The sequence below is a fragment of the Bufo gargarizans genome, chromosome 6, assembly GCF_014858855.1.
Source record: "Bufo gargarizans isolate SCDJY-AF-19 chromosome 6, ASM1485885v1, whole genome shotgun sequence".
Taxonomy (NCBI): domain Eukaryota; kingdom Metazoa; phylum Chordata; class Amphibia; order Anura; family Bufonidae; genus Bufo; species Bufo gargarizans.
In genome coordinates, this window is record NC_058085.1 from 13,283,863 (window position 1) to 13,295,038 (window position 11,176).

The following is an 11,176-nucleotide window of genomic DNA, read 5'->3' on the forward strand; positions in this document are numbered from 1 at the left end:
GAGGTCAATGTAGTGGGGTACATGGATGATGTGGCGGTAATCTGTAGGGACACCCTGTCAATACAAAAAGCCTCCAAACAAGTTGAACATTTTTGCGGCTCCTCCGGTTTTAAAGTCAATTTTAATAAAAGTTGCATTTTAAACATTGGAGACATGATTTTAAGAGACATCGACATTCCTGAGTCTGAGACAGTAAAGATCTAAGGCGTCACCTTCAGTGAGTCCAACGATGGCCTCAGGAGTTGGGACACTGCAACAGAAAAGATAAATAAAAAGATGCATGTGGAATATGAGAAAATTAACAATGGATGGCAAGGTTTTAATCATAAAAATTATTATTTTACCGATTTTAATGTATTTAAGTATGGTTTTTCCTCCATCTAATAGTCTTCTAAAAAAGATTAACAAAGCCTGTTTTAACTTCTTTTGGGGCTCTAGGATGGATAAATTGCGGAGAGATGTGGTTGTACTTCCCAAGCATAAAGGCGGTAAAGACCTTCCTGACATAAAAGCCTTCCTTTTAATAAAATATTTCTGTTTATGTTTTAATACCCTTTTTAAAGTAAATTATTGGTCTTATTTTTTACGCTATGGTACTGGTTATTTTATGAGGAAAAATAAATGGTTCGAAACGGTTTTAAATTCCCCATATGCTTTTAACCTACCTAACTCTTATAATATTTTAGAAAAAACTGTGGCCTCTTTTAATTTAACTGGGAAAAGGGTAGAAGTTTTAAAAAATAGTAAAAGTATTTTAAAAGAAATTCAAGACGAAAAGATAATAGTTCCTAATAAAAATTTTAACGAAAATAAATGCGAGCAAATATGGAAAGATGTAAATATTAATTATCTTTTTAATTCTCAGAAAGACCTGGCCTGGAGCTGCGTGCACGAGTGTCTTCCATGCCGGGCATTCCAGCACTGAAGAGGACTGACTAGCACCGCGGAATGTCCCAGGGGAGCATGCAGAGAGGAGGAGGACGTTTTTCATCTATTCTGGTATTGTTACTTTGCACAGAAGATATGGACTAAAATGCTCCCCTTAATGAAGAAGATTTATGGATTAAAGGTTTTAACAATGGACGGTGTATTTTATGGCGGTCTGGAATGCCCCTCAAGGATAAAAAAGACGATGGCATGGAAGATCACCAAATGTGTTAAAGCAGCTCTGTGGATGGCCAGGAATATTTTATGTTTTAAACATGATCTTATTTCTGAAGAAAATGTTTTAAAAATGGTTTTAGAAGAAATGTATAAATATTATTTAATAGACAAAAAAAATGCTCCTTTTATGTGCCATAAATGGTTTTTAAGAGAGTGGGGGTCAATTATATAATATTGTAACATCTTAATTTTATGTTTCTGTAAAACTGTTTTATTAATTTATTATGAATTTCTTATGTAAAGATCGTTTTTAATAAAATATATCCCTTTGGGATAGTCAACTTAAAAAAAAAAAAATATGTTCTCATCAGTTTAATATCTGATACGTCCCCTATCTGGGGACCATATATTAAATGGATTTTTCGAACAGGGAGATGGAAAAAGAGCTTGCTCTGTCCACTCCACGCATTGACCTGGTATTGCAGTACCTCCAGGACCGGTGCACCCTTTCTATTCCAGTATAAAAAAACAGAATGAAATTGAGTGATGGATTTCAAGGATCCTTCCAGCAAGCAAGTGTGAAGTTGCTGTGTCCTGCCTCAGGAGTCTTCACTTCAGCTTCTCCTCTGTGCAGGCTGTGCTGGCTGCTTTCTGCATACCTGCATCTAGCCTGTCAATCTCCTAATTGCATCAGCTGTGTGTGGGTTTGTTCCAGCACCAAGCAACCCAGCCAGCCAGTCACCTCTCCAAACACCCCAAATCCAATTAAGATTGGCTTAATTGTTAGGTTAATTGGCTTATCACCTGAATGCAGTGTTTGGATATCACCTGAATTCAGTGTTTGGACCTCCACTCCACACACCTTGGATTTGATTTGGGCCTGTTGTGCACACCTGGGCGGGCTGCTGAGTTGTTCCTGGGAATTGACCCTTTTGTAGCAAGTTGGCTGGATGTAACCAATTTGCTTTTGTAGTGCTTTAGTAAATAAGTAAAATTTGTTTGCCTGTGTCTCCCTCTTGTGGATCTTTTAAACTGGATGGATGACTTGGAGGCTAAAAAGTAGCGCAGCACTTCCTATGTATCATCAACAGCTGGGCCTGCCTTGTCTGGCCAATGGACGGAACACTGCACGTGTCACAAGAGGCCTGTCAGGTCAGAGGTCAAGTAAGGTCAGGTCAGTGGATGACATCTCAAGGGCCCTGACGGAACACTCAACAATGGGGCCGTGACATCACAATCAACAATGCATACATACCATTTTTTTCCCTATCTCTCACTACTCTCCATTGACTTCTTATCGGTCTTTCTTCTTGGCGTGCTTTGGCACCAGGAATTTTGTGCGAAGAAAAGGCGTGACCAACAGTGGTGGGTGGAGCTATGCAGATACGAAAAACACAAAGTGAAGCATGCTGTTGATTTCAGAGCGTAGGACGCACGTTTTCCCTGGTTTGTGAGAGAAAGAAGCCTCCCGGACTGTCTCTGCAGCTGGGACCTGTAGCCTATCGCCTTCACAAGTGTTCTGCATTGAGACCATCGGCCTGTAGGGCGAACCCTTTTCTGTTTATCGCTTCTCGGCCTTTTGGCTAAGATCAAGTGTGGTCTTAGCCAGAGGCATCTGAGCTGGCCCCAGCTACTCGGCCTTGGGTAACTTCCTTCAGTGGTTGCATCCATGCTGCTATAGGGTAGTTGGACTAACCCTCAGACTACAAGGTAAACCCCAGCATTCGGCCTTCCTCTCTTCCCTTCTAGGGTTGGGAGGTTGCTGCTATAGGGTGTCTGGACCGATTCCCTAAGAGAAGGCAATAGTTGCGGACAAGGTTTCCTTTGTTGCGGAGCATGGCAGAGGTTCCGTCGACAGCGCCAAATACAGTGCGGCTGTATGTTTCGGAGGACCAGAGGTCGTCATTTTCGGTTGTGAGGATCCAGGCGAAGATCAGTGAAGAAACCTTGAAGATGTCCCGGGAGGAGATTTTTTGCGTGCAGGCTATTCCAGTCAAGGGATTTTACGATGTTTCCTTTGTTTCTCAGGATTCTTTTCGCACTTGCTATGCCAGGAGTCGGGAGCTCATTGATCATCCAGAGCTGAAGGACGTTACTTTTGTGGTGACCCAGGAAAGAGAGCAGAAGAGAAGGACCCCGGTGACCGTCCAAATGTACAATCCTTTCATTAAGGAGGAGGAAATAGTCCTATTTCTGCAAAGGTACTGTAAATACGTGACTCCAGGTGAGAAAAGGAAAAACGTATTGGGAACCTTTAATGGGCTCAGGAGGTACTGGGTGGAGTTCCGTTATGACGAAACAGGGGTAGGTGCGATGATGCACCCCCCCCGCAGATGTTTTCTATTGGGTCAAACAGAGGACATTTATTTTACCCTGGACAACCAGAGTTTTGTCAAAATTGCTTTTCTTTTGGACATTTAAAAGAGAGCTGTACCTCTGGAGTGGTTTGCAAGAACTGTTTTCAGACAGGCCACAGGACTGCAGAGTGTGATGAGGCTAGAAAGTGCCACTTCTGCAACGCCTCTGAACATCTGGCAAGGAATTGTCCTAAAGTGAACCCGACTCCTGGCAATAGATCCTGGGCAAGTGTGGTGAGTGGAGAACCTGCTGTGATCTTTCAGTCCTCTCTTGAGGTTCCCTCGGATGTAGAGGCGGGGGTGAAGGAGGATGTTCCGGACCCTAATCTGGCTCCAGACCCCCTGAGAGCAGAAGGAGAGGACCCGGCTGTGGACCCGGATCCTATTGATGATCCTGTGGTGGAGGAGTCTGCTGATGGACCTGAGATGGAGATAGAGAAAGCTTCGCTGAAAAGAAAGCCTGCAGAGACTGTGGAGGTCTCCTTAAGTCAACAAATTGGGGAGTTCGAAAGTTCTGGAGGAGATGACACCTCTGAGTTAGATTCGGATACTTCTCTCCAGGAACATGGGGGAGTAAGACCATGTGGAAAAGTAGCAAGGACTTTGGGGTTTCAAAGAAGTGTGGCAGAGGTAAAGAAAAGTATGGAGGAATGGGGAGAAATGAAAGGGGTGCAGGGCCCAGGTCCCTCTGCCACAGGAACTATAACTAGAGGGAGACTCCCTAAGAAAGGGAAAGAAAGAAAGTCCTGATGTTTTTTTTCTGTCATTTAACCTTTTCTTTTTCCAGGAAGACTCATGCTGCTAAAAATCGGGACAATCAATGTTAGGTCGATAAGATCTGCTAATAGAAGAGCAGCGATTTTTGCATCTTTGGTTACCTATGCATGTGATATCTTATGCTTACAGGATTGTAATCTGGAAGATGAACCTCAGAGTGCTTCCTGGTCATATGGACCAAGCGTGTGATCGATTGGTGGTAAAAAAAATTGTGGGGTAGGGATTTTGTTTAAGGGGAATGATTTTGTTATACATAATGTTACTCATATAGCTCAAGGTAGAGCAATTTCAGTTAGTTTTGAAAAGAATGGAGAACATTTCAAGGTAATTAATGTGTATGCTCCTCCAGATAGAAAGGAGAGGGAGGAATTAATAGAGAGATTATACTTTTTTTTAGGTGGGAGGGAGAATGTGTTTTTAGTTGGGGACTTTTATTCAATTATTTCTGATTGGGATAGGTTAGGTAGTGGGTCCAAAATGGACAAAAGTGGGAAACAACTGAAGAAATTAGTTTCTTTATTTGGGCTTAGTGATGACTTTAAAGAGAAATGGGATGGATCTAAAGGTTATACTTATTTTAGTGACAAAGGTAATATATGTTCAAGAATTGATTTTTTTTTTGTTCCAGGTACATGGAGATTGAAAAATGTACTGTGACAAGATTGCCGTATACGGATCATGCCTTGGTTGAATGTAGCATGAGTATAAATAGGGAGTATGATTATGGGAGGGGTGTGTGGAAATTAAATGTTTCTTTGTTAGAAGATGCGTCTGTGCATGAAAGCTGTTGCAATTGGTTTAGGAAATAGATGAATAAAAAGTAGGAGTTTTGAGAGTGTGATTGAATGGTGGGAATGGGTGAAAGCTGAGACAAAAAAATCTTCATTAAGAAACGTTGTCAGAAAGTGAGGAGTGAACGTGAAGAGTATGAAAGATGGAAGGTTAGGCTGCAGCATTTGGAGGAATTGCAAAGAGGTGGAATTGATGTGAAAAGGGAGATTCAGGAGACTAAAGAGACTGTAAGACAGAAGCTTCAGGAGCGTGGGAGGAAAATAATAGCTCAGACAAGATTGGTTGTGAAAGAAAAGAATGAGAAATGTACAAAAATTTTCTTTCAAAAAGTGTATTGAAGTAAAGTGAGAATGGAGAGTGTATTAGATAAGGATGGGACAGAAGTGAGAGGTAAGGATAATGTGATTAATGAGGTGTGGAAGTTTTATGTAGATTTATTTTCAAAAAAAGATAGAGCGTATGATCTGGAAGGTGATTGTTTGGATAATATTGAGAAACATTTGGATAGAGAGAATAGCGAGTGGTTGAGTGAAGAGATTAAAATAGAGGAAGTGGTGAATGTGGTGAAAAGTATGAAGAAAGGGAAAGTGGCTGGGAGTGATGGTTTGCCTGTTGAATTTTATTGTACTTTCTGGGATTTGATTGGAGAGCATGTATTTGATGTGTGCAAATAGGTGTTAGATAGTGGAAGACTGTCTGAAAGTATGAGCGAGAGTATAGTAGTGTTATTGTTTAAGAAAGGGAATAAAAAGGACTTAAAAAATTGGAGGCCAGTGGCGCTTTTCAAATGTGACTATAAAATTATAGCCAAAGTCATTCCAAGTCGGTTAAGGAGAGTGATTGAGAATATGGTAGGGGAAGAACAGGTGTGTGCGGTTCCAGGACGCCAGATTAGTGAGAGTTTAATGGGGTTGCGGGATGTATTGTATGACTGTGATGAAAGGAAGCAATCAATTGCGGTAGTGGCTGTGGATTTTGAGAAAGCATATGACAGGGCGCAGCATGATTTTATGTTTAATGTTTTGAGGAGAATGGGTGTGCCAGAACGGATGGTAGGTTGGATAGGGATACTGTATGAGTGTGTTGTTAGTAAGGTACAGGTGAATGGTTGGTTGAGTAAAAGTATTAGGATTGAGTCAGGGGTGAGACAGGGTTGTCCTCTGTCCCCAATTTTGTTTATTTGTGTGATAGAGCCTTTGTTGGGGGTTATTATAAAATATAAGGTTATGAGAAGGGTGGAAGTGCCTGGTAGTGGAGGGAGAGATATAAGAGTGATTGGCTACATGGATGATGTGACAATGGTATGTAAGTCGCAGGCGGGATTAAGAAGGGCAAAGTTACTGATTGAATGTTTTTGTATGGCCAGTGGATTTAAGTTGAATGTAGATAAGAGTGTATGTAAAGTTTTTGGGGCGTGGAGGGAGATTGAATTGTGTGGTTGGCCGGTGAGAGAAGGAGGGATTGAAGTGTTAGGTATTATTTTTGATAAGGACTTATATGGGAAACAAAGTTGGGAGATAGTTGGTGAGAAAATCAAGAAAAAAATAGATTTTTGGGCTTTGAGGTCTTTAACGATGGAAGGAAGAGTGTTAATAATTAAGGCTGTGCTTATTCCTATTTTGCTTTATGTTAATAATGTTTTTCCAGCACCTGACAGATGCTTGAAGAAAATAATAAGGTTGATTTTCATGTTCTTTTGGAATTCGAAAATGGAAAAATTTAAGAGAGAGAAAATAATGAAAGAGAGGAAAGACGGAGGGAAAAGTCTAACAAATATCGAGAGGTTCTTATCGGTAAAGTATGTGAGTAACTGTGTGAAGTTGAGTAAAAAAGAGTGTGTTGTTGGTTGTATGTTGCGATACTTAGCTGGGAATGTATTAAGGAAGTATGAATTAATGGGTGTGGATTTGAGAAGACCTGTGAAATTTAGTGTTCCATGTTTTACGTGAGGCTAGAGAGGTGTATAAGAAGGAATGATCTGAGAGGTGAGAGTGTTGAAAAATGGTGTAACAGTAAAGAAATAATGATAAAATTGAGTGTTAGAGATAATGCTGAATGTGTCAATGGACTGAATGTTGAGAAGAGCATGAAAGTCTGGAAGAAGGAGAGTGACAAAGGGCCAGATTTATCACGACTGACAGCTCACTCCACTTTAACATATGGCTAAAGTCAGTTTTAGCCAAGTCAGATTTATGATCGGCCCTTTAAGACTGTAATAAATGTGGTTTGACGGTAGCAGTTTATCCGTCAGTAAGCAGCTTTACAAAAGTCGCACGTTTTTATGAAAAAGTCGCATGTTCTATTAAAAAGTCTCATACGATAAGCATGGTCCTCACTGGAGTAAAATTGCAACTTTTTTGCGACTTTTTATATAGTCCCAATAGTAAATCTGTCTAGAGATTCATTTACATAAGAAAACACACCCACTTTCAGAAAACTGGCGAGCATAGTGCAGAGCAGAAAAATTTGCGACTTTTTCACTCCATTATTCTGACTTGAGCTAATGATAAATCTGGCCCAAACAGTTGACAAACAGACAGAAAGATGTAGCGTGGATGGCTGTGCATGGTTGTTTGCCAACTAGAAAATTCCAGAGGAGAAGGAGGTTGGTTGATAGCGAGTCTTGTCCAAGAGAGAATTGTGGGCATTGTGAGAATGTTTTGCATATATTATGGGAGTGTTCATATGCAAAAGAGGTATGGAGCAGCATGGGAAAGCTGATCAAAGGGTTGACTGGTTTGGAAGTACTGACGTATGGTATGATGTTATTCGGCTTAAGTAATTTGGAGAGGAAGAAAGCGAGGGTTCTGTGGTTCATTGTGTTAAGGAATGTTTGTGGGATGCAAGAAATATTTTGGTGTTTAATCAAAACAGAATTGATGTAAGGGACTGTGTAGGCATGATCCGTGGCAGACTTTATTTATATGTGTTATGTGATAAAAAAAGATTTGGTAACAATGATTCAGAAGGAATCTGGAAGTTAAAAAAAATGGAAGGAGTGGGTTGAATAATCTGATTATGGTTATTTTATGTCTAATATCTTCTTTATTTTACCAACAGAAAGTAGAGAATCAAGAAATGTCTGTGATGTACAGATTATGTAATATTGTATAGATTATGTTCTTATTGTCTTCTTTGTTTTTTGCTATTGGAAAATGTATTCTGAGAATTAATATATGTAAATTTTCTTTTCTGATTTGAATATTCTGATTTATACGCATTTGTTAATAAAAGAATAAAAATAAAAAAATCTGTTCTTATCAGTTTAATATCTGATACGTTCCCTATCTGGGGACCATATATTAAATGGACTTTTCGAACAGGGAGATGGAAAAAGAGCTTGCTCTGTCCACTCCACGCATTGACCTGGTATTGCAGTACCTCCAGGACCGGTGCACCCTTTCTATTCCAGTATAAAAAAACAGAATGAAATTGAGTGATGGATTTCAAGGATCCTTCCAGCAAGCAAGTGTGAAGTTGCTGTGTCCTGCCTCAGGAGTCTTCACTTCAGCTTCTCCTCTGTGCGGGCTGTGCTGTGCTGCTTTCTGCATACCTGCATCTAGCCTGTCAATCTCCTAATTGCATCAGCCATGTGTGGGTTTTTTCCAGCACCAAGCAACCCAGCCAGCCAGTCACCTCTCCAAACACCCCAAATCCAATTAAGATTGATGGCTTAATTGTCTTATCACCTGAATGCAGTGTTTGGATATCACCTGAATGCAGTGTTTGGACCTCCACTCCACGGACCTTGGATTTGATTTGGGCCTGTTGTGCACACCTGGGCGGGCTGCTGAGTTGTTCCTGGGATTTGACCTTTTTGTAGCAAGTTGGCTGGATGTAACCAATTTGCTTTTGTAGTGCTTTAGTAAATAAGTAAAATTTGTTTGCCTGTGTCTCCCTGCCTTGTCTGGCCAATGGACGGAACACTGCACGTGTCACAAGAGGCCTGTCAGGTCAGTGGTCAAGTAAGTTCAGGTCAGTGGATGACATCACAAGGGTACCTGACGGAACACTCAACAATGGGGCCGTGACATCACAATCAACAATGCATACTTTTTTTTTTTTTCTCACTACTCTCCATTCACTCCTTATCGGTCTTTCTGCTTGGCGTTCTTTGGCACCAGGAATTTCGTGCGAAGAAAAGGCGTGGCCAATACTGGTGGACGGAGCTATGCAGATACGAAAAACACGAAGTGGAGCATGCTGTTGATTTCAGAGCGTAGGACGCACGTTTTCCCTGGTTTGTGAGAGAAAGAAGCCTCCCGGACTGTCTCTGCAGCTGGGGCCTGTAGCCTATCGCCTTCACAAGTGTTCTGCATTGAGGACCATCGGCCTGTTGGGCGAACCCTTTTCTGGTTATCGCTTCTCGGCTTTTGGCTAAGATCAAGTGTATGTGTTTTTGATTCTGCACTTGGTCTTAGTTGAGGGCACTCGGGTACTCCTCTCCTCGGCCTTGTGGAATAGTCCGGGAATTTATTCCCGGTCTTCACCCACTTGCTGCTATTGGGGAGAGGACTTATTCCCAGGGTAACGAGTTGCGATCCCCGGCTATCTGGTGGTTTTACACTTCCCAGAAGGTGCAGCCTCGGACCAGGGCGTTGCTGCTGCCAGGCGAAACATGGACGGCGATTCCGGCTTCGTGCCGGAATACGCCAGGCTAAAGAACTCAGTGAGGAACCTCTTCACCCGAGGTGTCCACCAGGACAAGAAGAAGGACGTGCTGCGATACATTGTGGAGACCGTGCTGCGGGGATGCTTTACGAGTGAAAGTACACGAGATCCTTGCAATCCAGGAGTACCCGAAGCGAGGTATTTATGATGTTACCTTCATGGGGGACGGAATTTTCCATGATGCTTAAAAAGAGCTGAGGAAATGAAGGATGATCCCAGGCTTCAGGGTATCCGGATTGTTGAGCACGCCTTCGATGAAAAAAAACTCGTAGTGATTAAAATGTACTCCCCTTATGTGGACCAGAGGGAATTGGAGACATTTCTATCTCTGTATTTCAAAGAGGTCCAATTTAGAGGGAAAGTGCTGAATGAGTGTGGCATCTGGACATCAAAATGGAAGTTTTTAGTAACTTTTATCAAAGACGCCACATTTTATTCTGGAGTTAAATTACCACCTGCCCATTTTAAATTGGGACAAATTAATGGCGACCTCTTCTATATGGGGATGCCAAAATTCTGAAGAACCTGTGGGGAATATGGCCATACCAATGAGAATTGCGAGGCACAGTGCAGATATTGCGGAAGCACCCAACACTCCAATAAAGAATGCCCACATGAGAAAAAGTGCACCTTCTGCCAAAGGGTTGGTCATTTATATCGTTTTTGTCCCCACAGGAAAACAGAGCAACCTAAGGCGCCCCCTCAAGGAGAGGAACAAGCGATGGATGAGGAGGTGAGTTAAGGCAGGAGCCCATGGCCCCTGGTGCGAGTGGTGAAGGGGCCAAAACTGAGAAAATGCAGCAAGAGTGCTCGGGTGATCCATCTAAATAAGAGGAAAGCCAAGGTTGAAGCGCGTCTAAAAAAGCCTGTGACTCCCCAAAAGGTCGGTCGTACAGGGGAGTCCGGGCAACCTCGGCAGCCTGGGTCTCCTAGTTCCATAATTGGCCCTGATGACGGTCCTTGGTCGGAGGTGGTAAAAAAGGGCGGGGGAAAAAGGGGTGGTCTCCAGATAGGGGGCCTGAGGAGCCGATGGAAACGTCGGGCCAGCAAGATCAGGCAGACGTGGCTCCTCATGTAGCCTCCCCCCGCCTGGTAAGGTGGTTGGGGAGGTGAGTGCCTCCTTGGGGACCCCCGATTCCCTGCGCTGTGCGCAACCTTCCCCTGAAGAAAGGCCTGGGACCTCCCAGTGCCCGGAGGGGGGAGCATCGGAACCAACCGGAGACCCTCCTGACGCAGGTGATGAGGACCTGAATGGCCAGGGAGTGGAGACCCAGGTAAAACTTTCTCAAGCTGGACTGCCAGATTACCCGAGCATGGCTGAAGGCTCCTGCCTGAGCGATGGGAGTTCCTCTCCAGACGGCTCCCAAATTACCATCGGTTCAGAGGGCGGGGACGTAAGTTCAAGTGAGTGTTCTGGTCATGCTGGTATCTTTTAGACACTACCATGGATGCGAAGTTAAAAGGAATTTCCCTTA

At 42.7% G+C, this 11,176-nt stretch overlaps 1 non-coding gene and 1 pseudogene across 1 annotated transcript; both read left to right on the top strand.

The window, feature by feature from the left end:
* Positions 1-1,424: 1,424 nt before the first annotated feature.
* Positions 1,425-1,614, top strand: LOC122942720. The gene has a single exon (XR_006390665.1). It is a non-coding gene; the product is annotated as a U2 spliceosomal RNA (small nuclear RNA).
* Positions 1,615-8,213: 6,599 nt separating this feature from the next.
* On the top strand, positions 8,214-8,433 carry LOC122942705 (annotated as a pseudogene).
* Positions 8,434-11,176: the final 2,743 nt, after the last annotated feature.